Source organism: Lissotriton helveticus, chromosome 2_2, assembly GCF_964261635.1.
Source record: "Lissotriton helveticus chromosome 2_2, aLisHel1.1, whole genome shotgun sequence".
NCBI classification, from domain to species: domain Eukaryota; kingdom Metazoa; phylum Chordata; class Amphibia; order Caudata; family Salamandridae; genus Lissotriton; species Lissotriton helveticus.
In genome coordinates this window covers 500,486,476-500,514,437 of record NC_136060.1, presented here as the reverse complement: position 1 = coordinate 500,514,437, position 27,962 = coordinate 500,486,476, and the positions used below count along the sequence as shown (strand labels likewise).

Sequence of the window (27,962 nt, the reverse complement as noted above, 5' to 3'; positions counted from 1 at the left end):
ATCATTACCTTGGGAAATGATATCAGTAACTTTCGTATGTGCCTTGCACTTCATGATAGCGATAGCTGTCGGTAAATGTATTGCATCTAACAGAGCTTGAATGAGGAGACCATGCTGAATCTTGGTTCCATGAGAAGTCATGAAACCTCTCTCCTGCCAGAGCACTCCGAAGTCGTGTACAACTCCGAATGCGTAACGTGAATCTGTATATATGTTTACTTTCAGGTTCTTGGCACGTATGCAGGCTTGGGTCAGAGCAACTAGCTCTGCTGCTTGAGCAGACGGGGTGTCAATACGATGTGTTTCTATAACTTCAGTTTCAGTAGTTACTGCATACGCGGCTACTAGTTCTCCTGTACTAGTTCTCATACATGAACCATCCACATAAAGTGTGAGGTCCGGATTAGGTAATGGAATGTCTGTCAGGTCTTGTCTTGGCTTTGTCATAGTATTAACAACTTCCACACAGTCATGTGTGGCAGGATTTGAAGTAACTGACGGTAACAGTGTAGCTGGATTTAAAACGTTGCAGCGTCTGATTTCTATATGTGGCTGGAACAGTGTCAGTTCATAACCTGTTAAACGTGCAATTGTCAAGTGCTGAGTCTGTGTTCGGTTTAAAAGAACTTCCACGGAATGTGGAACTTGTACTGTCAGGGAGTGTCCTAATACTATGGAATCACTCTGTCTGATAGCTAGAGCTGTGGCTGCAACTGACTTGAGGCACGCAGGCAAAGCCTGGGCTACTGGATCTAGTGTGCTCGAAAAATAAGCACAGGGCTTGTACTGTCCTGCTTGATCTTGTGTGAGAACAGATAATGCTGTACCTTCACGTTCTGTGACAAAAAGTGTAAAAGGCTTACTGTAGTTCGGTGTAGCTAGAACAGGTGCTTGGCATAAGGCTTTCTTTAATTCATTAAAAACAAGTGTATGTTCAGATGTCCAAGGGAGGACAGTCGATACGGCTGCCTCCTGTGTCGTTAACTGTATCAGTGGCTTTGCTAGAAATGCATACTGAGGAATCCATTGTCTGCAGTAAGAAGTGAGGCCGATAAAAGCACGCACCTCCTTCTGTGTCTTGGGCTGTGGAAGACTCGCTATTAACTGGATACGATCTGGTGTCAACTGCCTACCCCACTTGGACAGTAAGTGGCCCAAGTAGATCACTTGCTGGACACAGAACTGGAGCTTGGAAGGGGACACCTTGTGCCCCTGCTCGGCCAGAAAATACAGGACTGTAAGTGACGCTCGCTCGCAAGCACGCTCAGAACGGGCTGTGATCAGTAGATCATCGACATACTGGAGCAGGGCAGTGTCAGCTGGCATGTGAATATTGTCTAGTTGTCTTTTAAGTGCTTGACTGTAAATGCTAGGACTTTCTGTGAAACCTTGAGGAGCTCGTGTGAATTTATAGCTCCTTCCATTTAAACAAAAACCGAAAAGGTACTGGCTGTCTGGATGAATGGGGACACTGAAAAATGCATTCTTGAGGTCGATGACAGTAAAAAATGTAGCTTCAGAATCAATAGCTGTCAATAGGGATGAAATATCTGGGACTACTGGATACTGGGGTATGATACATTTATTAAGCTCTCGAAGGTCAATCACTAATCGATATACTGGAGGTGCATTTGGATCAGTACGCTTCATGACTGGAATGATAGGAGAATTACATACATTGGAGTCAGTTTCTACAACCACTCCTTGAGCAATGAGCTCGTCAATAATTTTGGATAAGGCTGCTACAGCCTCAGGTGGCAATTTGTACTGTCTGATTCGTGGCAGGACAACACCTTGTTTGAGGGTCACACGATGGGGTGTGATTTGCATACAACCAACATCAGTTGGACCTTGCGCCCATAGATGCTGTGGAACATTCAGTAATCTTGGATCAAAATCGCGTAATACATAGTGACCTTTATAGTCCCTTAAAAACAAACGAACTCCCTCTGGGGAGCAACAAATAACTGCACCTAATTCTTTCAATGTTTTAATACCTAACAAATTTTCTGGACATGACTTCGTAAGTAACAAATCAGTAGTTCGGGACAATGGACCAACTTCTAGAGTAACTGGCTTTGAAATCTCGTTAACAATTGGCTTTCCTGAAAATCCAAGGGAAACATTTCTAGAGCCTGAGAGCGGAGCCCCTGGAACCTCGTCATGACTGATAGTAGTCCTACTTGCCCCTGTATCAATCAAAAACTTTCTGTCTTTCCCTAATACTTGACTGTGTACATAGGGACCCTCTTGATCTACAGGTATCTCGATGAGAGGCAAGCCTACCTCCCTCTCTAGGCTGTTTCATGAATACTGCTGATACTCTGGATACTCTGTCTGGGCATACTGGTACATCTGCTGTGTAACATGCTGTGTTGCAGCGATGGGCTGCGGTGCTGGAACTGTCTGTTGTGCATTCTGCGGTGACTGAGAAGTCTGTGAAACTTGTTCTTGTCTAGGCGGACGTGGTCTTTCTTTAGTCTTACCAGTTGCTATGTTGTGTTTCAGAACTGCACACTCGTTTATAAAATGACCTGGCTGTTTACAATAATTGCATGTCCCTTTAACGGGAGCTGCAGGATGACTGGCTTGATTCGGACCCCTCTTCTGACTATCTTGGGGAACAGATTGTGCAACTAATACTTTCATTTTCGTATCTTTCATACGTTTCCTTTCGTGTTCTTGCTCTTCCCTGATTCTATTCTGGTGATACTGGAGCATCTGAAGCATTTGTGACGGGGTATTAGCTTGCCAGGTACTTTCGACTTTTAAAACTCGATTTTTAACTTGTGGGCTTGAATTCTCGACTAGTTTGGTAACAAAAAGATGAGGGTATGACTCGCTACCTGTCTTCAAACCACTGTTGATAATGAAACATTTCTCGAATCTAGAATAAAAATCACTAGTGTCTTCATCCTGTTTCTGTTTGCATGCTGAGATTGCATCCCAATCTTCCTTTTTCGTGGCTAGTAATCTTGGCAAAACCTGGATCAATAACTCAGGTAATTCTTTACATTTCTCTCCAAGACCGGTACCTGGTACTCGTATCTTATCTTCAGCTTCTAAAACTGCCCAATCGATCTTTTTCTCTCCCACCTCCCATTCTTTTTCCTTGAGTTTCTCATATACCCCTGCGGGCAACAGGACCTTTAACATTTTAATAATATCTGGATACGTGTATTCTCCCATACGGAGCATGTCTTTTAATTCACGGTGGAACCCTGCTGGATCTTTGTCGTGACAGGGAATTAATTTCTTCATCTCTAAGAGTTCCATCTTGGTAACTGGGGTGTAAACAAATACTCGTTGCATTTCACCATCCGCTGTCCTAACTGGATGTACTTCTCGTAACGGATGCTGTCTGTCTATGTAAAATGGTTTACTTTCTGGAGGTGAGACATGAACAAAATGCGGATTCAGAAACGTTCTATATTTGTGGCGCTGTTCTAGAATGGTACTAATTAAATCGGTACCTAGACCTTTCCATTTATACTGGAGTAACTCGTTCAGAATATCATGTAACGGACCTGGATCAGAATGCTGACCCTCATACAATGTAATGAGGTGCTGGATCATATACATACCCACCAGTCGCTGCTCGGCTGGGGGCAGTTTCAGAAACATTTGTGCCACTATTTCGTCTTGAAAAGTGGTAGAATCAGTAGTCCATCGGACTGCTGATCGGGCTAGTTCTTGTTCATGCATGGTACTGAGTTCACTATAACCGATTCGTGATTTCAGGATGTGATCGGTAGCTTGAAATACTTGCTCGAGAGAACCTTGTTCTGGTGCTGGAGGAGGAAAAACTTTCTTGTGTTCTAGGCGTGAATGTCGGTCGGGAAGTCTAGTTCTACCTACATACGCTATTCTGGTGGGATTCTCGTCGTCTACCTCTTCAGTAGAAGAGTCGTTTTCCTTCTCGCTTACTTGTGCTGCTTTTCGTTTCTCGTGTAACTTTATTATTTCCTTACGAATTTTCTTGTACATACTTTCTATACTACCGAGTGTCTTGTGTCTACCCTCGGCTATATTATCACTCCACCTTGTCAGAACTTTCATTTCGGTCGGATCTTTAGTCGGACAATCTTGTTCCCTTATTAAACAATTGATTAGAAACTTCAATAGCATGAGCTGGGTCTCAGCTTTCCTTAGAGACATGATTTCGCCAATACTTTCCGAATCTTCTCCTGTACGGATGAAACGATATATTCTGTCTAGATCTTCTTTCATATTCGGTAGGGTGTCCAAATATTCGGTCACCCGTCTTACACGCAATGAATATATAACCATATTATCATCGCCTGGGACTGGATCATAACGGCATTCGGTAAGAGCTCGCTTGATATCTGCGACGGACTGATATTTGGGCGTACGCTGTAACGCACGTTCATGTAACTCGACTAATGTTACACGTTTGTGTGGCGGCGGGGTACCAGGAGGACCTCCCCCCGCGGCCCCTAAACTGGAATCGTCGACGGATACTCTTCGTGCTGGCAGAGTGACTGATGTAGCGGGAACTTGTACTACGGGCTGGACCGGGGGTACCGTAACAGGTGCTGTAACAGGTGCCCCGGTGGCTGGAAGAACAGGAATTACATTATTTACGGGAGCTGGCGGAACAGGATTTGCATATTCTGGGACTGTGTCGTCCAAATAGGACGAGAGAAAAATATCAGCTGCGGTCGGTTTGTGACGTAGCTTAATCGGAACTAATGGCGGCGGAAAATTACATGGTGCTTCCGGGGTTGCTTTCGGCAAGCCCTCGGCAAGAAGAGGATACATACCCTTAATGAGGGCATTTCTCTGTCTGTCTGACTGTTCGGCTTTAACTCGTTCACCTATTTCGATTAATTCCCTTTCTTGGGCTCTTTCAGAGGATTCTCTACTTAATTCTGACTTTCTGATTTCTTTCTCTGTTCTTTTATGAGATTCTTTGCGCCATAACTCGAAGGCATCTTTCTGTGACTGTCTGGATTTCTTATTCCATAATACTTCTTCTATTCGCATGATGCACTCGGCATCCCATGTACCTGATACAGGCCATCTATATTTCTCTTCTAGATCTTTAGTATACTCGACCCATAAGTCTAGATATAATATGGCACTTATGCCATGCTTATGATACATAAAATGACCTGGACTGTCCCTAGGCGGGACAGGGACTGCTTCCTCGAGCAGCCCTTTTCTAGTTTTTAACTGACGTAACTTTGAGAACAGAGGCATAACTAGGCTAGAGTCTAGAAACAATACAATACACAATAAACACAATAATAACTTTAAGAAAACAAATCACTCATACCACGACATTGAAAACACATGGAATAACATTTAAAATAACAGTTCGGACAGAATACTACCTGAAATACTGAAAACAGAACACATGAATTTCTCGAGAACAGAACAGAACTTACTGGAATGACTAGATGCACTGCTAAAACAGTACGAAACTTACCGGTCCCATAAAGAGACACGTCAGGACCCGCATCCACCTAAGTGGACACTTCGTGTTGGATCTGTGTACCCAAACCCACGGACCAGAGACAAATTAATTGACCCTGTCTAGATACTACCCCAGCAACGGTACTCACCGGGCAGCAAGAACGGAAGGCCTCGGACTGGACTGGACTGCTTCGACGACGGACGGACGAACTTCGGACTTCAGTTACAGGTGGGCCTCCGGATACCTCGGACCTTGGACTCTCGGCTTGGGCTCTGGTCGGGACTCGCCGCGTTCCTCCACCGCCTCGTCTGGATGCTGGACCGCAACCTCCGTCTCCTCCGTGGGCCTGAGGGATACTTGAAGCAGAAATATCTGCACGTGCACGGTATGGTTCCGTCACGGCTGCAGAGGATCAGGGGGCCTGCGTGGCTTCTCCGGCGCGTGGGGAAAGGGCAAGTCCCTATTCGGGCGCCATTATGTGGTAAATAAATAATTAATTACCGGTACTGTTTTTCAGGATACTCATACAAATAGATAGCTCAATAAATAAGAGTCAAGATACGAGGTAGCTAGAGTTGACAGGCTTTAATTAAGCATAAAGGACTGGAACAGGACAGCCTGTACGGGGATGGGATAGCAGGGCCCGACAGCTGCCGGGCAGGGTCTGGGAATGATGCGCATGACTTTTAATAACAGTACATTGGTTTATATAGTTAAACAAAATACATTGAATTCAATACAGTAGGCGTAGCAGTAGGCGGAGTTTGTAGCAGTCGCGAAAGATAAGGCATAAAGTGGGTGTAACAAGAGGTGTGTACAGGGCGTATACATAGACATGTGATGCAAACGTAATAGAATATGTCATAAACGGGGCGGAAACATGGAGGGGGCTACCTGAGCAGCTGGGACCTCTAACCTAGTGGTGCGCGCAAACTGACAATGACGTGTTACTAGGGAGAACTGGGGGCTATGACTTCTGCGCTAGAAGAGGAGACTAAAGTCTGGAGAGTCAGAGCAACATGTACCCAGGCATATCTAGTATCTGTTGTTTATAGTACATGTTGATAGAATCCAAAAGTTATCAGGGTAAAGGCTAACAGACACTAAGACTGGTGCATCCATTATTCTAAATGTATTGCACGTGCGAGGAATATTCTATGAATATTAATACAGTATTTCTCTTACATGGAGACATAAAGGCTAGACCATGACGGAAACTATTGATGCGATTCAGTAGCTTAGGAATGCAAAGAAGGAGGGCTGGACTGATAACTAGAAACATAACATACTCTTGGCAGACTGGGAGGCAGAGCCAGGCCGAGCCGGGCACTGTGAGGCATGAAAGTAAGCTAAGGGTCAGGGATACAGGTGGGGGCTGTATCGCTCCTCGGAGAGGGTTCAGGAGACAGGAGCTGAATCTGAGTCCGGGCCCTTTTGAGGCCTAGAAACGGGGACAATTCAATGAATTAACGTGCACACTGTAAAATGTGGCAACGTAGGATTACATAGGCCTGATATTCGTTCTATTCACGAGGACTGGAAACTGACATACTAGAGATGGACACAACTGTAATTGAGTCTTTAATCGATCAGAAAGGGGATACATGCATATCGATCATGCACATATGACATAACATGGGGAACACGTAGGCACATACAACATGGCAAAATTTACTTTTCCACATAATGGCGCCCGAATAGGGACTTGCCCTTTCCCCACGTGCCGGAGAAGCCACGCAGGCCCCCTGATCCTCTGCAGCCGTGACGGAACCATACCGTGCACGTGCAGATATTTCTGCTTCAAGTATCCCTCAGGCCCACGGAGGAGACGGAGGTTGCGGTCCAGCATCCAGACGAGGCGGTGGAGGAACGCGGCGAGTCCCGACCAGAGCCCAAGCCGAGAGTCCAAGGTCCGAGGTATCCGGAGGCCCACCTGTAACTGAAGTCCGAAGTTCGTCCGTCCGTCGTCGTAGCAGTCCAGTCCAGTCCGAGGCCTTCCGTTCTTGCTGCCCGGTGAGTACCGTTGCTGGGGTAGTATCTAGACAGGGTCAATTAATTTGTCTCTGGTCCGTGGGTTTGGGTACACAGATCCAACACGAAGTGTCCACTTAGGTGGATGCGGGTCCTGACGTGTCTCTTTATGGGACCGGTAAGTTTCGTACTGTTTTAGCAGTGCATCTAGTCATTCCAGTAAGTTCTGTTCTGTTCTCGAGAAATTCATGTGTTCTGTTTTCAGTATTTCAGGTAGTATTCTGTCCGAACTGTTATTTTAAATGTTATTCCATGTGTTTTCAATGTCGTGGTATGAGTGATTTGTTTTCTTAAAGTTATTATTGTGTTTATTGTGTATTGTATTGTTTCTAGACTCTAGCCTAGTTATGCCTCTGTTCTCAAAGTTACGTCAGTTAAAAACTAGAAAAGGGCTGCTTGAGGAAGCAGTCCCTGTCCCGCCTAGGGACAGTCCAGGTCATTTTATGTATCATAAGAATGGCATAAGTGCCATATTATATCTAGACTTATGGGTCGAGTATACTAAAGATCTAGAAGAGAAATATAGATGGCCTGTATCAGGTACATGGGATGCCGAGTGCATCATGCGAATAGAAGAAGTATTATGGAAAAAGAAATCCAGACAGTCACAGAAAGATGCCATCGAGTTATGGCGCAAAGAATCTCATAAAAGAACAGAGAAAGAAATCAGAAAGTCAGAATTAAGTAGAGAATCCTCTGAAAGAGCCCAAGAAAGGGAATTAATCGAAATAGGTGAACGAGTTAAAGCCGAACAGTCAGACAGACAGAGAAATGCCCTCATTAAGGGTATGTATCCTCTTCTTGCCGAGGGCTTGCCGAAAGCAACCCCGGAAGCACCATGTAATTTTCCGCCGCCATTAGTTCCGATTAAGCTACGTCACAAACCGACCGCAGCTGATATTTTTCTCTCGTCCTATTTGGACGACACAGTCCCAGAATATGCAAATCCTGTTCCGCCAGCTCCCGTAAATAATGTAATTCCTGTTCTTCCAGCCACCGGGGCACCTGTTACAGCACCTGTTACGGTACCCCCGGTCCAGCCCGTAGTACAAGTTCCCGCTACATCAGTCACTCTGCCAGCACGAAGAGTATCCGTCGACGATTCCAGTTTAGGGGCCGCGGGGGGAGGTCCTCCTGGTACCCCGCCGCCACACAAACGTGTAACATTAGTCGAGTTACATGAACGTGCGTTACAGCGTACGCCCAAATATCAGTCCGTCGCAGATATCAAGCGAGCTCTTACCGAATGCCGTTATGATCCAGTCCCAGGCGATGATAATATGGTTGTATATTCATTGCGTGTAAGACGGGTGACCGAGTATTTGGACACCCTACCGAATATGAAAGAAGATCTAGACAGAATATATCGTTTCATCCGTACAGGAGAAGATTCAGAAAGTATTGGCGAAATCATGTCTCTAAGGAAAGCTGAGACCCAGCTCATGCTATTGAAGTTTCTAATCAATTGTTTAATAAGGGAACAAGATTGTCCGACTAAAGATCCGACCGAAATGAAAGTTCTGACAAGGTGGAGTGATAATATAGCCGAGGGTAGACACAAGACACTCGGTAGTATAGAAAGTATGTACAAGAAAATTCGTAAGGAAATAATAAAGTTACACGAGAAACGAAAAGCAGCACAAGTAAGCGAGAAGGAAAACGACTCTTCTACTGAAGAGGTAGACGACGAGAATCCCACCAGAATAGCGTATGTAGGTAGAACTAGACTTCCCGACCGACATTCACGCCTAGAACACAAGAAAGTTTTTCCTCCTCCAGCACCAGAACAAGGTTCTCTCGAGCAAGTATTTCAAGCTACCGATCACATCCTGAAATCACGAATCGGTTATAGTGAACTCAGTACCATGCATGAACAAGAACTAGCCCGATCAGCAGTCCGATGGACTACTGATTCTACCACTTTTCCAGACGAAATAGTGGCACAAATGTTTCTGAAACTGCCCCCAGCCGAGCAGCGACTGGTGGGTATGTATATGATCCAGCACCTCATTACATTGTATGAGGGTCAGCATTCTGATCCAGGTCCGTTACATGATATTCTGAACGAGTTACTCCAGTATAAATGGAAAGGTCTAGGTACCGATTTAATTAGTACCATTCTAGAACAGCGCCACAAATATAGAACGTTTCTGAATCCGCATTTTGTTCATGTCTCACCTCCAGAAAGTAAACCATTTTACATAGACAGACAGCATCCGTTACGAGAAGTACATCCAGTTAGGACAGCGGATGGTGAAATGCAACGAGTATTTGTTTACACCCCAGTTACCAAGATGGAACTCTTAGAGATGAAGAAATTAATTCCCTGTCACGACAAAGATCCAGCAGGGTTCCACCGTGAATTAAAAGACATGCTCCGTATGGGAGAATACACGTATCCAGATATTATTAAAATGTTAAAGGTCCTGTTGCCCGCAGGGGTATATGAGAAACTCAAGGAAAAAGAATGGGAGGTGGGAGAGAAAAAGATCGATTGGGCAGTTTTAGAAGCTGAAGATAAGATACGAGTACCAGGTACCGGTCTTGGAGAGAAATGTAAAGAATTACCTGAGTTATTGATCCAGGTTTTGCCAAGATTACTAGCCACGAAAAAGGAAGATTGGGATGCAATCTCAGCATGCAAACAGAAACAGGATGAAGACACTAGTGATTTTTATTCTAGATTCGAGAAATGTTTCATTATCAACAGTGGTTTGAAGACAGGTAGCGAGTCATACCCTCATCTTTTTGTTACCAAACTAGTCGAGAATTCAAGCCCACAAGTTAAAAATCGAGTTTTAAAAGTCGAAAGTACCTGGCAAGCTAATACCCCGTCACAAATGCTTCAGATGCTCCAGTATCACCAGAATAGAATCAGGGAAGAGCAAGAACACGAAAGGAAACGTATGAAAGATACGAAAATGAAAGTATTAGTTGCACAATCTGTTCCCCAAGATAGTCAGAAGAGGGGTCCGAATCAAGCCAGTCATCCTGCAGCTCCCGTTAAAGGGACATGCAATTATTGTAAACAGCCAGGTCATTTTATAAACGAGTGTGCAGTTCTGAAACACAACATAGCAACTGGTAAGACTAAAGAAAGACCACGTCCGCCGACAAGAACAAGTTTCACAGACTTCTCAGTCACCGCAGAATGCACAACAGACAGTTCCAGCACCGCAGCCCATCGCTGCAACACAGCATGTTACACAGCAGATGTACCAGTATGCCCAGACAGAGTATCCAGAGTATCAGCAGTATTCATGAAACAGCCTAGAGAGGGAGGTAGGCTTGCCTCTCATCGAGATACCTGTAGATCAAGAGGGTCCCTATGTACACAGTCAAGTATTAGGGAAAGACAGAAAGTTTTTGATTGATACAGGGGCAAGTAGGACTACTATCAGTCATGACGAGGTTCCAGGGGCTCCGCTCTCAGGCTCTAGAAATGTTTCCCTTGGATTTTCAGGAAAGCCAATTGTTAACGAGATTTCAAAGCCAGTTACTCTAGAAGTTGGTCCATTGTCCCGAACTACTGATTTGTTACTTACGAAGTCATGTCCAGAAAATTTGTTAGGTATTAAAACATTGAAAGAATTAGGTGCAGTTATTTGTTGCTCCCCAGAGGGAGTTCGTTTGTTTTTAAGGGACTATAAAGGTCACTATGTATTACGCGATTTTGATCCAAGATTACTGAATGTTCCACAGCATCTATGGGCGCAAGGTCCAACTGATGTTGGTTGTATGCAAATCACACCCCATCGTGTGACCCTCAAACAAGGTGTTGTCCTGCCACGAATCAGACAGTACAAATTGCCACCTGAGGCTGTAGCAGCCTTATCCAAAATTATTGACGAGCTCATTGCTCAAGGAGTGGTTGTAGAAACTGACTCCAATGTATGTAATTCTCCTATCATTCCAGTCATGAAGCGTACTGATCCAAATGCACCTCCAGTATATCGATTAGTGATTGACCTTCGAGAGCTTAATAAATGTATCATACTCCAGTATCCAGTAGTCCCAGATATTTCATCCCTATTGACAGCTATTGATTCTGAAGCTACATTTTTTACTGTCATCGACCTCAAGAATGCATTTTTCAGTGTCCCCATTCATCCAGACAGCCAGTACCTTTTCGGTTTTTGTTTAAATGGAAGGAGCTATAAATTCACACGAGCTCCTCAAGGTTTCACAGAAAGTCCTAGCATTTACAGTCAAGCACTTAAAAGACAACTAGACAATATTCACATGCCAGCTGACACTGCCCTGCTCCAGTATGTCGATGATCTACTGATCACAGCCCGTTCTGAGCGTGCTTGCGAGCGAGCGTCACTTACAGTCCTGTATTTTCTGGCCGAGCAGGGGCACAAGGTGTCCCCTTCAAAGCTCCAGTTCTGTGTCCAGCAAGTGATCTACTTGGGCCACTTACTGTCCAAGTGGGGTAGGCAGTTGACACCAGATCGTATCCAGTTAATAGCGAGTCTTCCACAGCCCAAGACACAGAAGGAGGTACGTGCTTTTATCGGCCTCACTTCTTACTGCAGACAATGGATTCCTCAGTATGCATTTCTAGCAAAGCCACTGATACAGTTAACGACACAGGAGGCAGCCGTATCGACTGTCCTCCCTTGGACATCTGAACATACACTTGTTTTTAATGAATTAAAGAAAGCCTTATGCCAAGCACCTGTTCTAGCTACACCGAACTACAGTAAGCCTTTTACACTTTTTGTCACAGAACGTGAAGGTACAGCATTATCTGTTCTCACACAAGATCAAGCAGGACAGTACAAGCCCTGTGCTTATTTTTCGAGCACACTAGATCCAGTAGCCCAGGCTTTGCCTGCGTGCCTCAAGTCAGTTGCAGCCACAGCTCTAGCTATCAGACAGAGTGATTCCATAGTATTAGGACACTCCCTGACAGTACAAGTTCCACATTCCGTGGAAGTTCTTTTAAACCGAACACAGACTCAGCACTTGACAATTGCACGTTTAACAGGTTATGAACTGACACTGTTCCAGCCACATATAGAAATCAGACGCTGCAACGTTTTAAATCCAGCTACACTGTTACCGTCAGTTACTTCAAATCCTGCCACACATGACTGTGTGGAAGTTGTTAATACTATGACCAAGCCAAGACAAGACCTGACAGACATTCCATTACCTAATCCGGACCTCACACTTTATGTGGATGGTTCATGTATGAGAACTAGTACAGGAGAACTAGTAGCCGCGTATGCAGTAACTACTGAAACTGAAGTTATAGAAACACATCGTATTGACACCCCGTCTGCTCAAGCAGCAGAGCTAGTTGCTCTGACCCAAGCCTGCATACGTGCCAAGAACCTGAAAGTAAACATATATACAGATTCACGTTACGCATTCGGAGTTGTACACGACTTCGGAGTGCTCTGGCAGGAGAGAGGTTTCATGACTTCTCATGGAACCAAGATTCAGCATGGTCTCCTCATTCAAGCTCTGTTAGATGCAATACATTTACCGACAGCTATCGCTATCATGAAGTGCAAGGCACATACGAAAGTTACTGATATCATTTCCCAAGGTAATGATCTAGCAGATCGAACAGCCAAGCTTACAGCTCAGACACCAGACATTCCAGTTAACAAGACACAGACATCCACTCCAGAACAGACTACATGTATGACAGTTAAGGACCCTACACAAGATGTCATAGACATACAGTTACATGCTACTCCTGAAGAAATCAAGAAATGGTCCGAACAAGGAGGGGTCCAGACAGATCAGGGATGGGTGACGAAGGGAAAAGCCACATGGTTTCTCCCCGACTCTATGGTTCAAGTCATTATTAATACTGCACATAGTCCAGCACATCTAGGAGAAAAAGCCATGTTAGACAGTATTCAGAACCTCTGGTTCAACAAGCATTTACGAGCTGCAGCCAAGCAGAAAGTCCGTACTTGTATGATATGTTGCCAGTTCAATCCAGGTAAAAGTGTCCCGGTGGAACAAGGTGGATTCCAACCTCCTGACCACCCTTTTGAAGTCCTCCAGATGGATTATATTCAGATGGAGCGATGTCGAGGTTTCAAGTATGTCCTTGTAGTTGTATGCGCTTTGTCCAGGTGGACAGAAGCATATCCAGTTCCAGATTACACAGCTGCGACCACTGCCAGGCAGTTGGTTCGTGAATTCTTTCCTCGTTATGGACTCCCTAGGGTCGTGTATTCTGATAACGGCCAGCCTTTCTCATCAGAGTTAATGAAACATGTTTCCCTTCTGTTAGGGTACCAGTGGAAGTTCCATTGTGTGCGCCATCCTGAAGCAGCCGGTCTCGTAGAGAGACATAATCAGACCCTGAAAATCCGTATTGCCAAGACATGTAAAGAGAAAGGTGTAGACTGGCTAGTAGCCCTGCCAGTTGCTTTATTCTTCATGAGGATGGTTGCACATTCCAGATCAGGTCTGTCCCCTTATGAGGTCGTATTCGGCCGCCCCCCAAACATGTGGGGTACACCTAGACCCCGCAGTATTACAGATGTTTCCAGTAATATGCTGACAGATTACCTAGCTTCCTTGATGTCTGCCCTACACTCTTGTCGTTCACAGGTTGCCGCTGCGTTTCCAGACAATACTGAAGTGAAACCGCATGAGGTCATACCAGGGGACCTGGTACTTGTAAGGAACTTTGATCGTTCAAGTCCGCTGGAGCCCCGCTGGAAGCAGCCACGACTTGTCCTTCTGACCACCCGTACGGCCGTGAAGTTGGAGGGCCGTAAGGGATGGGTCCATCTGTCTCACGTCAAGAAGTTTCATGGACTCCGAGAAAAGACATTTGCCAAGAACATTTTTAAGGACTGCCAAAATCCTAAAGACTGCCCTATTCTCAAGGACTGTCCCGCTACTGACTTTGAAATCAAGCCCTCCCTGTTAGAGAAAACTCCGCAGCAGGAGTATAAGTTAAAGCTCCGGTCTAGTAAAATAAGTCAGCCAGTTTAATTGTCTAAGTCCCCCTCGGGTGAAACGGTTAGACAGGTTTCTGACATGTATAAGATAGACCCCCACAGAGAGAGAGTTAGTGAAAACTCTAAAAGTTGCATTATTATTTTATGTTTTCTGCTATATCTAAGCCTGATGGTAACCTGCACAAGTTATGCTTTGTATTTATGTTTTCCAATTTCTCATATAAACAAGTTTTCTAATGCTACAGTAGAGCACACATTTAGTGATCTGCCTCCTCACGAGCTATCCTATCGTCTTGCTATGCGTAATAACACATTCATCAGAATGTTACACTATTCACACCAGACCAGCAATGCCACTAATTGTTGGGTATGTGGTCGACTCCCCCCTTTCCAGACACCGAAGGGAGTTCTGCCACTCTTTCCTTATCCGTTTTCACATAATGGTTCATGTGGAGCATGGTCCATGTTAACGTCATCTTCCAATGACATGCCCCTTTTGAATAGAACATGTTTTCCAGACAAGCAAGGTCTCCCCCATAGAACAGGGTTAGATCTAGAAAATGAAGTTTATAATTTAGGTAATTATTCTTCGAATTTTATGGTCCTGAATGTTCAGTCTGATACTACTCCAGACTTACCTGCTATTTCAGTACTACCAGTCAAAGGCGAATTATGTGTCAGAAAGAATGGTTCTGCACATGTAGGACATAGTGATTGTACTACTACTGTCGAGTATAGTGACAGTGGGAAATCTATTTTCAAAGCCTCACGTCATTCTTATTTTGTTTGTGGTCAGACCGCATATGTTCGTCTGCCCCTCGATTGGGATGGAACCTGTTACATTGCCTTCCTACTACCACCAGTTTTTCTAGCCCCATCTGATTATCATAGAAACACACATCTAGTACACGTCAGACATAGAAGGGAGATTGAGTCCCCCATTGTCGATCAAACCGAAACTACTCTAGAACAATATCAAGATTTCAATAAAGGTTTCTTCTTCTTTATAGGACCTATCCAGAATAGTAAGTTAATACGTAGGTTAACCAGAACCCTTGAAGCAGTAGTGAATGAGACTACTTCTGCTCTAGGTAACTTAACTGAAGAGCAATCTGCTATGAGATTTGTCGTGCTCCAAAATCGTCTCGTTCTTGACGTCATACTGGCCGATAGAGGAGGAGCATGTAGAGTCATCGGATCTAGTTGTTGCATTTTCATTCCTAATAACGCGCCGTCTGTTTATTCAGCTATAACCAGACTTCACAAAATTGCCCATCAGTTACACCAGAATCCAGGCACCTGGACATGGTCCAGTTGGCTCTGGAGTATTATATCTGCCTGGGGATGGAAAGTATTGTCATTTCTAGGTATTGCAGTAATGATCATATTCAGTTGCTGCCTCTGTATACAATGTGGCCCTGCGATTTGCGGCATTTGTGCTACCTCTTGTATTCCTAGTCCTAAGTCCCGTTCCAAGACAATTCGAGACGAGCAAATGATGCTATATGAAATGATAGATGGTATCATGAATATAGATGTTTCCTGATGGAAACGTAGGGCACAAGGAGGGAATGTGGAAAAGTAAATTTTGCCATGTTGTATGTGCCTACGTGTTCCCCATGTTATGTCATATGTGCATGATCGATATGCATGTATCCCCTTTCTGATCGATTAAAGACTCAATTACAGTTGTGTCCATCTCTAGTTTGTCAGTTTCCAGTCCTCGTGAATACAACGAATATCAGGCCTATGTAATCCTACGTTGCCACATTTTACAGTGTGCACGTTAATTCATTGAATTGTCCCCGTTTCTAGGCCTCAAAAGGGCCCGGACTCAGATTCAGCTCCTGTCTCCTGAACCCTCTCCGAGGAGCGATACAGCCCCCACCTGTATCCTTGACCCTTAGCTTACTTTCATGCCTCACAGTGCCCGGCTCGGCCTGGCTCTGCCTCCCAGTCTGCCAAGAGTATGTTATGTTTCTAGTTATCAGTCCAGCCCTCCTTCTTTGCATTCCTAAGCTACTGAATCGCATCAATAGTTTCCGTCATGGTCTAGCCTTTATGTCTCCATGTAAGAGAAATACTGTATTAATATTCATAGAATATTCCTCGCACGTGCAATACATTTAGAATAATGCATGCACCAGTCTTAGTGTCTGTTAGCCTTTACCCTGATAACTTTTGGATTCTATCAACATGTACTATAAACAACAGATACTAGATATGCCTGGGTACATGTTGCTCTGACTCTCCAGACTTTAGTCTCCTCTTCTAGCGCAGAAGTCATAGCCCCCAGTTCTCCCTAGTAACACGTCATTGTCAGTTTGCGCGCACCACTAGGTTAGAGGTCCCAGCTGCTCAGGTAGCCCCCTCCATGTTTCCGCCCCGTTTATGACATATTCTATTACGTTTGCATCACATGTCTATGTATACGCCCTGTACACACCTCTTGTTACACCCACTTTATACCTTATCTTTCGCGACTGCTACAAACTCCGCCTACTGCTACGCCTACTGTATTGAATTCAATGTATTTTGTTTAACTATATAAACCAATGTACTGTTATTAAAAGTCATGCGCATCATTCCCAGACCCTGCCCGGCAGCTGTCGGGCCCTGCTATCCCATCCCCGTACAGGCTGTCCTGTTCCAGTCCTTTATGCTTAATTAAAGCCTGTCAACTCTAGCTACCTCGTATCTTGACTCTTATTTATTGAGCTATCTATTTGTATGAGTATCCTGAAAAACAGTACCGGTAATTAATTATTTATTTACCACAGGTTATGTAACGTTCTTGTGGACTTTGGTAAACGCTTATACAGAACATGTTGCCTATTTTTTTCAAGGAGTCTGGTATGCAAGAGTGCACTCTCCTCTCTATCATGTCAGAGTTTTAATAAACTCTCTACCCTAGATAGAACTGTTTGAGGCTAACCTTTTTGCTTGTGGTGTGTTAAATTACTGCTTGCTAAGTTTTTAGTTCATACAACAGATGGCACAGGACTTATACCTATGACTATGTGTGTCACCTAAAATAAACCAAGCTGTTTTCTGAATAAACACCAGTTACACACACCGCCACGGAGGTTTCATGTCACCCTAATAGCTGTATGGTACATCTAGGAGGGGTGTTTGGTTAGCATATTTTTAATACCACAAAACGGTCGTGGCCAACAACTGCCTTAGTCTACATGTAATCTGGGAAATAACTGCATATATGATGAACTTAAAATACATCTCCACTTTGAATATATTTCTTTCAGTGCGTGGCCTCCTTTAGCCTGAGCTGTCGCCAGGTGAGGTGAGGCTCCTGATCCCACAAAGTTGGGTAAGTGAATATACTATGAATATTGTGAATATTACATACATGCGTGACTGTCACTATATGGGACTTAAGTTACGCTTTGCATTTCACTTTTCTGTGCAATTTTGTTTTCTTTTTTCTAACAGGAGGGGATACACCACCCATGAAAACATTATTTTTCTTTCTTACACGTTATAAAGTAAGTGTTGCAGTAGTGATACGTAGGTCCTGACGAAAGCCTGTACAGGCTGAAACATGTTGACCAGATAACATCTCGGGTAAATAGCAAACCATCTTTCTTGCTATTGTCACTCTGTTTTTAACTATACCATCTTGACGGGCACACCCAATAAAGTTTTCTTGTTGACGTCAAGATAGGCATTTTTAGAATCACTTGGATTATCTTCCTTTTTCTCACATTTTCTTATTTCTTTGAGCACTGCAACTAAGCCCTTTTCAGCCACTTGTGCTGTCATTTGCTCAGGTTGAGGGTTCAACCTTTGGGTCCTAGGCTAGCCTCAGTATTCACTGGAGGCAGTGCTGGTTGGACACCAACTTTCTACATTTGAAAATCCCAAATGACGAGCCTCCACTATTGAGTGGGCTGATGGGTACTTTTCTCATCTTTTGTATCCCTCTGTCTATCCTGTTATTCCAGCCCTTGTTGTGGAATACCTTTGAGATTCCCTTAGTGTGTCTGGACTGTACCAAAGACCTGTAGCATCTTCCTTGTATTGAATATGTATAGTTGGGGGACAAGGTGCTGGTAGGTCTATAATAATAATTCCCCTTGGGCCCTACTCTACTCTGTAGTTTTGTGGAAGAAAATGATCTGTCCAATCCATAGGCAAGATTTCCCCCATAACCATTAGGTCAGGAGCCGTGAACACCAGATCAAAGAGGTGCCCTGCCTTGTGAGTAGCACCCGTGACCTGCTGAGTAAGCCCAAGACTATCACAGGACTGAAGTATGTTAAAAAGACCCAAGTCAAGGGAACCATTGCACCAGAGGTTAAAATCTCCCAAGACAACCAGTTTATGATGGGAAACTGCCATGTTGGTAAGAGTGGCTAATAGCGCCTGCTGCTGCTGTGAGCTGAATGCCCCTGGTGGTCTATAACATAATACCCCAGTGAAGGTGGTCCCTGACTGAGTCTGAATAGATAGGCCCAACAGCTCTATTCCCTCAACCGGAACTAGGTCAATAATATTGATTCTACAAGATATATTAAAGATCACCCCCAGTCCTCCGCCTCTCCCACTGCACCTAGGGAAATGTAAAAATTTGAACCCCGGAGGACAGGCGCAACCGGGGTCGACCAAACAATCAGAACGAGTCCATGTTTCTGTCATGAATAGGATATCCAATTCATGAGTTTCAATCAACAGCTGGATTTCTATACTGTGCTTAGGCAGGGACCTCACATTCAAGAGCCCACACTTCAGGAGACTGTCAGCAAGAAAGTCTGCTTGGGGAAGGGCTGTGTGCAGCAGTCTAACTGTACCTTTATCTGCATGGAGCTTACCTATTTGTATGAGCGTATCTCTCGAATAGGGAGGGCCGGATGATAATTGCCCAGATTTCAAAAGGCCAAAACAGGCAGCATAACTGGCACTAGGCGCTAGCTTGGCGCAGACGGGCGCAGACGGGCTTGCCTTTGGCGCGCTGCCGGCGCGCCTGCTGCGCGGATGAGATGACATCTTCCCTATATCCGGTGTTGAGGAGGGCGGGATGCGGCCAGCAACTGGACCGCAAGCCTTTCCTCCGTCCAGTATGGTGGCTATCAGCACTCTCTTCCTACAGCATCAGCACATAGTCTGCTGCACTGGGAGATGAGAGATACTCGGCAATGCGGTAGGTAAAGTTAAAAGCATTCGCTAGAATAAATAAAATAACAGAACTTTCCAAATGCACACAATTAAAAAAATGCACGCTATCCTCCGGCTTTCCGCCTCAGAGGTGAGCCAATCAGTATCAGCGCGCTTGCGCTTCAGAGCACTTTAAATACCAAGGGAGGGCGGGATGCGGCCAGCAACTGGACCGCAACCCTTTCCTTTGTACAGTATGGCGGCTATCTGCACTCTCTTCCTACAGCGTCAGCACGTAGTCTGCTGCACTGGGAGATGAGAGATACTCGGCAATGCGGTAGGTAAAGTTAAAAGCATTCGCTAGAATAAATGAAATAACAGACGTACAACGTGTACATTGTCTGGTGTGGTTGCTGTTGTTGTGAAGGGCTATGCGCGGATGTAACCGACAGGCACACGTTCAGTCACCTGTGTGTGGTAAATGTGACATTGACGTTCCATATGGGGACATATGCTGGACCATATTTGTTCACACCTGCAGCCCATTGTCTAGTATGCCTGTTGTGTCTTGTGTATGTTTTGTCTAGTGTTCTGCCTGTGATGCCATAATGAGACCAGTGACTGTTCTGTTGTGTCTCCCTAGGTGCTACAGAAGAATACTGCCCTACATACTGTAAATCATTTGGACACATCATGGACATTGTCAACACTGTAAATATTGCACTAAAAATGATAATGCACAAAATCAGGTGCGTCAGGTATTTTATTTTAAAAGTGGACATGTGAATTGTGCGGGAATATTTACATGAAGGTGGGGAATGAGCAGTGAGTTGACAGTCCTGTTGGATGAGATGCAAGAGTAGACAGCACATGGGGATGTATGTCATTACCACGCATGCTTTTACAACGCATGCCTTTACTACGCAACTTTCACAACGCAAGTCGTTACAACAACTTGCGTTGGGGGGTGCTGGATAGTGAATAGTTTAATTTACTATTCCAACTCCAGTCCCCGTGGATAGTAGGGAAGGTTTTGGATAGTAAATTAACTATTCCCTATCCTAGAGCGCCCCTCAGCGCAAGTCGTTGTAACGACTCGCGTTGTAAAAGTTGCGTGATAAAGGTACTGCGTTGTAAAAGTTGCGTTGTAAACGCTGTTGCCCACACATGGATGTGGTGACCCAGTCCAACAGACAGGTGCCATTGCCAAGGAAATGTGGGGAAAACAGTCCAAACAGTGAATGCAGTGGGGAAGAGGGTTGTCATCACGGCTGGCTCCGTGACTGGCGTGTGGCAGGTGCTTTGCCTACGTAGACTCAGGCTCTTCTTCGGACGCCACCTAGCTCTTTTTGGCGGTGGGGGGCCTGCTGAATGGCCAGCGGCATCAGAGGACTCGCCCCTCTCTGTTGGCGCAGGGAAGGATGGTGCACTGTCATCCTGCGGCACAACAGGAGGGGACGGAGGTGGTGGTTGGGATACAGACCTATCCCTTTGCAACACCACTTGCTGGCCCATGAGGTCCACCATCTGTCCAAGGCGGTTGTCGATGGACCTCATCAGCAGGATGAGCTCCCTTAATAGTTCATCAGACCGGCCACTTTGTCCCTGGACTTCTTGGTATGCTTCCACAACTCTGGTGAAGTGGTCCAGGGATGGTGTCCACTCCTCCCGAGGTCTGGTGGTGACCCTGGCCCTCCCACCTACTCTGCTGCCACGGACCTCTTGCCTCGCCACTGTTGGTCCACGCACTCTCTCCCTGCCCTCCACAGTTGTTGCTGTGGGCTGGTCATCCCCTGGGAAAGGGAGGGTGCTGCAGGTGGTACTGGTGGTACTAGTGGTAGTGGCGGTGGTGGTGGTTGCGGTGGAGGCAGAGGCCGTGACAGCAGGGGTCTGCTGTGCTGTTGTTGCAGCAGACGTGGTGGTGGGGAGGATGGGGGCCTGGGACCTCTGGGTCTGTGGCACACCAGATGGGCCGGGCCGGAGCTCATCGTCCAAACTGTCCTGGGAGTCCACATCTGAGAGTCCATGTGCCGGGGGTGGAGACTGGCTCTGCTGGTCATTGGGGTGGTCCTCAGCAGTGAGTTCTTCATCACCTGTGGAGTAGATGGGGAATGGTCAGTGTTGGGCACTAGGCAAGTATTGTTTCATCTGCGTATCATCGACTGTCTGTACACTTCACAATTATGAAGTCACCAGTAGTACAATTCATGGCAACACTGTGTGTAATATCATAGTGCAGAGGAACATCATTTACTCATACATGTTGAATGTTAATGCAAAGCATGCAATTGTTGTTGCGTTTAGGGATGCAGGTCTACCACACACACACACACACACACACACATCAGGAAGAGTTAAGATAGCTACCTACCTGTTAGGTGAGGGTGGAGAGTGCAATGGCTGACACATGCTCCTGGGTGGGGGTGGCCTGTATCCTGCTCAGCTGTGGGCCAGGGGGCATGGTGGGAGTGGTAGTGCAAGGCTCCCTCCAACAGACAGACATCACAAGCAAGATAGCTACCTACCTGTTAGGTGAGGGTGAAGAGTGCAATGGCTGACACATGCTCCTGGGTGGTGGAGGCCTCCATGCTGCTGGAGTGTGGGCCAGAGGGCATGCTGGGAGTAGTGATACAGGCCTCCTAACCCCAAACAGTGCTCCAGTACAAGATGGCTACCTACCTGTAAGTCTGTTTGTTGAACTGTGCAACAACCATGAGTTCTGGGTTTGTGGTAGGTCTGAGAGATGCGAGGGTTGTCTGAAATGTGTGTTTCTTTCAAATAAATGTTTATATAGTACAACTATTGAACTGATGAGACACGCTGAAGGACTTCTAGGCACTCGAATATCGAAGTAGCGGCTGCTACCATTGAGAAGTGGTGAAGCGGAGGGGAGGGGAAATACAAACCAAAAACATCACGGAAGACAGAACAAAAAATATATAAAATTGCACTTACCTGCTCCACACGGCTGATCACATGCTCCTGATCCTCTTCTTCCCGACGTCAGAAACTGCTGCACACTGTGCAGGATCCCAGATGCCTTTTCTCAGGCTTGGAATACTATTTCCTGGTTCGGCCCCCAGACAGGAACTGGGAGTCTGTGTTGGTTCTCCACCTGGCTGTATAACACAGCTAAGGGTTGGAGAAAGGCTACCTGCGCATGCCGGTCTGGCCCACCACTTCCCCCATCCTCCCAGGTGCTGCAGCATCAATATGAATTCGTACAAGACCCTAGCCCCACAACAATACTTTAACCTAGGCTATTCAAAAGCACTGAAATAAAAATTTCTAAAGATACGACTCAGAGTGATACCATGCACGCAGCATCTTCCACCATGGAAAAGGGTGCATATTTTCACAGTATGCAGTCTGTGTAAAAACGGCCAGGGGGACATTATCCATACCATCTATTCTTGCACAGAGATGCTGCAAGAAAGGAGGGAACTGCTAAAAATCCCCTTTAATCAAAGGGGGATTCGGACAAGGAGGCAGGCAGTTTTGTCCTGCTTCGACCCAGCATCACCACAATTGAATACTAGACTAGTTAGATTTCTCACATCGGCCAGGGCAAAAATGCCAAACTGACACTAAAGATTTTTGGGCAAAGGAGTCTTTGGACTATTAATTTTCGCAGGGGGAACAATAATTGACCCATGTGACTGGTTCACTTACATAGGTTGCTCCTGCATGTCTAAATCTGTACTATTTTTTAACTTGTAAGCAACAGCAGTGTAGCATATTTTTATCATAATGACATTTTATTACTGAGGTCGAAAATGTTATATATGGTTTTATTTTTTGCATGTATTGCAATGTGTTGGACTTGGCCCTTTTCCCCCAAACTTTTTCGCTTTTTGCCCCCCTAATTTGAAATGTGTCCCCCTTGGTAATAAACCTGTATAGGCCATGTGTGGTGTGAGACACCTTGTTAATGTGTAATGTCATGCAATGGTGTGAGCACTTGTCAATTTCCCCCATTGTAAAATGTACCCTGGTGAAATGTTGTGTTTTTAAAATGGCTGCCATGGCTGGGCGTTGTGCCACCTGACTGCAGGAGGTTAGCAGTCTAGTTGTTAGGTACCTAGCCACCCCTGCATTTGGAGGGAAAGCCTGTCACCCAGGGTGCTCTACTCCTCCCTCTGAGCCAGTTAGAACTAGTTCGCCTGTCTGAGGTGGGTTAGCGGTCTAGTTGTCTGGTACCCAGCAATCCCAGCATTTGGAGGGACCTTCTAGAAGTTTCCGGCCTTTCTGGTATAGGGAGAGCAGTAGAGATGTGATGAGCAGAGACAGAGCTGGGACATGAATGTGAGGGGACCTGCTGCAGGGGATACCGCCACTTGGGCCTGTGTGCTGGACCCTGCACCCATCCAGAACCCCCCTACTGTCCCCAGGGCTAGTGGAGCCCCACTGCAGGAGTTCAGGCTGCTGTGTGGGAGGAGGGCCACGCTGCAGTGGGGATGGTGAAAGCCTACCACCCTGGTTTGATGATGCCCCCACTACCTGCTGACCTGGCCCAGTAGTGCTACTTCTCTGTCCCCAGGGCCCCTGAGGAAGGAGGGCCCCCCTAGGTCCCTGGAGCTGCTGGGACCCTGCGCTAGGCAAGTGCTGTGCCAAGAAGCGCCGAGAAGGGAAGGAGTGTTGTGGACTGGACCCCCCAGGAGGTGAGAAGAGTTACCCTGGGACCCTTGGGCGTGTTACTGGGACTGTCCGCCCCCCCTTGCGCTGTGTGCCTGGAAGCGCTGGCCTGCAGAAGACTGCTTGTGTCCCCAGAGTGCTGTGACCAAGACTGCCCTGCTGATTGCCTGGCAAGCGCTATAATCTGGAAAGCGCTGTGCTGAGAAGAAGCCCTGCATGCTTGCTAGCGCTGCGCAGCTGGAAGAGGCTGCCTTTGTGCCTTACGTGGTGTCCAGTTAAGCGCTGTAGCTTCTAAGCGCTGTGCCCGAATCGCGCTGTCTGGAGGAAACGGAGGGGGGCCTCGAGGCACATTGTCGGTGCCTGCCCCCTCCGCCTGAAAGTACCGGAAAACGCTTGCTGCATTAGCGCCGGGGAGAGCCCGGAGCCAGAAGGACATCACAAGGAGCCCGGTGAGTGGGGGCTCAGCTGCATAGTGGTTGGGGGCTGGAGTCGGGGCACAGGGTCGGTGCTCGCCCCCTCCCCTTCCTTTGGGAAATCGGGATTGGGCCCTGTTGGCCCGCATTGCCTTAAGGAAGAGCAGGGCCCCCTGGGAGACATTTTACTTGAGCTTGTTGGCCCTAATTGTACACCAGAGCCCCCAGACTTGGCGAGGGCTCCCAGTGAGAAGTACCTCCGGGACTGCCCTTGAGTTACAGGTGCCCCGTCTGGCAGTGGGCCCCCGCCACCGAAGAGGTCTGGAGTCGGGGCACAGGGTCGGTGCTCGCCCCCCTCCCCTTCTCTTGGGGTGACTGTTGCGAGGACCCCGTTGGCCCTAAGCGTCCTGTTGAGACGTCCTGGACTGGGCAAGAGCCTGAATTAACCCCCAGCTGGGGAGGGGTCCTTGACCTATTGTGTTTGTCCCAGGAAGTCATGCTAGGGTGTATATTGGCCTAGTGTTAATGCCCCTGGTTATTCTGGCCAACGGAGAAGGTATTTGTTGTAAACAAAGTTGGAATCAGCACAACAGCGTCGTGTAATTCAGGGTAATTTATTTAAGATGCGAAGCAGAAAACCCAACCATCATATACAAGATGAAACGGGCAACTGTCAACCGTTATATAGAACACAGGACATGTCACAAAGTGAAGCAGCGCGAGTGCAGCGCGCGACAAGAATCTTCATATAAGCAGCGCGAGTGCAGCGCGCGACATGAATCTTGACATAAAGCAAAGGGCGAATATAACACATCTCCTTTCCTTAAACGGAGAAAGGAAAGGATACAACAGTAAAAGTAAGTCAAAAGCTCATAGTAAACTCTTTACAAAGAAAAGGTGAAACACAAGGAAACAAAGCATCATTGACCACATCACTTGGCTTTGGGAAATGCAGAACAAAATAGAACAAACCATTCAACCCCACATTCTCCCTTAAACAGACAAAGTTACACATAGTCCTTCAAATAGGCAGGAGCCACCTTGCAGCGAAGAGGTCTGCAAACTCTATCAGTAACCACATCCTTAGAAATTTGAGCTGAAGGAACAGATTTAAGCTTTCTTTGGTAAAGTGCTACCCTGCGGAGATTCCACGTCTGACCATTTTGTAGCTTGACATAGTTGCCAACCACAGACCTAACCTGGTAAGGTCCCCTAAATTTGTTGAACATCCTTTGATTGCCCCCAGGTTTTACTTTTACCAGGTCCCCTTCAGCTATTTTGGAAGAGACAGCTTTTCCCATGAAGTCGCCTCCCACACCCTTTTTTTTTCCATGTAACCAAGTGGGAATGAGTTTAGTGCCTGGCACCCTCCCCCTCATAAGCTCAAAAGGTGTTACAGACATGTTGCTGTGAACAGTAGTGCGGTATGCCCACAGCATTTCTTTGATCTCCTTCTGCACAGGGCGACCTGACGCTAAAGCGAGCTGCATAGTACCCTTAACAAGCCTGTTTATTCGCTCACAAAGTCCATTCCCTTGTGGGTTGTAGAGCGACGTACGCAAGTGCTTCAACCCAAGGAAAGCAAAATATTCCTCCATAATGGCAGAGGTAAGCTGCGTACCATTATCTGTTAACACCATTGAGGGAATGCCCTCACGTCGAAATATCTCATCAAGAACCTTGATAGTGGATTCTGCAGTGATGCTTTTCATGAAAGCGACCTCAACCCACCTAGAAGTTGAGTCAACCAAAACAAAAGCGAATTTCTCAGCATCAGTCAGATCATAAAAAGGACCTATAAAATCAATGCAGACCTTCTGCCATACACCATCGTCTGCAATAATCTTCCCCATGTCATCTTTGCTAGCACAAACCTGTAATCTCTTTTCAGACTCCCTGCACGGCTGGCACTGTTCAACCCAACTCTTCACCTGTGCATCTACACCTGGCCACCAAAAATCCGCTTTGACTCGTTTGCCAGTAAGGGTTTGGCCAAGATGGCCCTCATGTGCCAGCGCAATGATGCGGGGTCTAAGGGATGCCGGTGGTACATACTTCTCTCCCCGCACAAGGATGTGCTCACCCTGCAAAGAAATCTCGTCCTGTAACTGGACATAAGGCCTAAGAGCAGGTGAGACAGTCTCTGCCTTGACATCCCTTCTTTGCACATCTTGATTAAGCCAGCCATAACAGGATCTTTCCCCATTTCCTCAATCCATTCCCTGCTAGATATGGAGCCGGGTAAATCACTTTCCAAGTCATCTAAAAATGCAACCACATTTTCAGTCACTAACTCCTTAGGTGGTTCCTTGGTGTCAGGTAATCTAGAAAGACAATCCGCCACACTGTTGCACCAACCGGGCAAATATTCTACCCTACAAGTAAACTCTTGTACACAAACAGCAAGTCTCGCTAACCTCCCAGAGCAGTTCCTAATCCCGCCAGGGGCCAAAACTTTCAATAGGGGCTTATGGTCAGTCCTAAGTGTGAAGGTGATTCCCCATAAATACACCCTGAAATAGTGAGTTGCCCATGCAGCTGCAAGAGCCTCACGCTCTATGACTGAGTAGTTCCTTTCTGTCTCAGTCAGAGAACGCGACGCAAACGCAATGGTGTTTTCTTTGCCACTCCCTTTCTGTGTTAAGACCGCACCAATCCCAAAGGAACTAGCATCAACAGTTAGGAAGGTGTGATAAGACTGTACAAAACTGGACAGAATGTTAGCATCTAATATGTTCTGTTTGATCAATAGAAAAGCATTTCTCTGATCTGCACCCCAAGTGAAACATTTCCCTTTCCGCATGATAATACGTAAAGGTTCAACTTTTTCTGCAAAGTTCCTTACAAATTTTGCATAGTACTCAACCATGCCCATAAAAGACCTTAATTTGTCTTTGTCATCAGGTTCAGACACATTACATATTGCGCTTACAAGGTCTTTCTTGGGTTGTATCCCACGGCCAGATATGTGGTAGCCCAAATAGTCCACTTCTTTAACGGCAAACATACACTTTTCCCTGCGTAATGTTAGACCAGCACTTGAAAGAGCAGAAAGAACCTTGTCCAGAATGACATCATGGTCACCCACATCCAAACCATGAATCAGGATGTCGTCCTGGAAAAATATTACCCTTTCAATGTCTTTTAATACATCCGTTATGATCCTTTGGAAAGCACTAGCTGCAGAGCAGAGGCCAAAAGGGAGTCTTTTAAATTGGTAGGTACCCTCCGGTGTGATGAACGACGTAAACTGCTTTGAGTCTGGATGGAGCTTTACCTGATGGTATGCGCTGCGAAGGTCCAACTTAGAAAATACTTTTCCTCCACCCAAACTCAGGACAATCTCATTTATGTTCGGAAGCGGAAAGCTATCCATTATCACCGCTTTGT

At 46.1% G+C, this 27,962-nt stretch overlaps 1 protein-coding gene across 1 annotated transcript in view; it reads right to left on the bottom strand.

The window, feature by feature from the left end:
* Positions 1-610: 610 nt before the first annotated feature.
* The window catches only part of LOC144821914 (uncharacterized), a 171,480-nt gene continuing 144,128 nt past the window's right edge, over positions 611-27,962 (bottom strand). The window contains exon 2 of the mRNA XM_078679063.1: positions 611-684. The gene's annotated coding sequence lies outside the window, so the exon portion shown is untranslated. The remainder of the gene's footprint in view (positions 685-27,962) is intronic.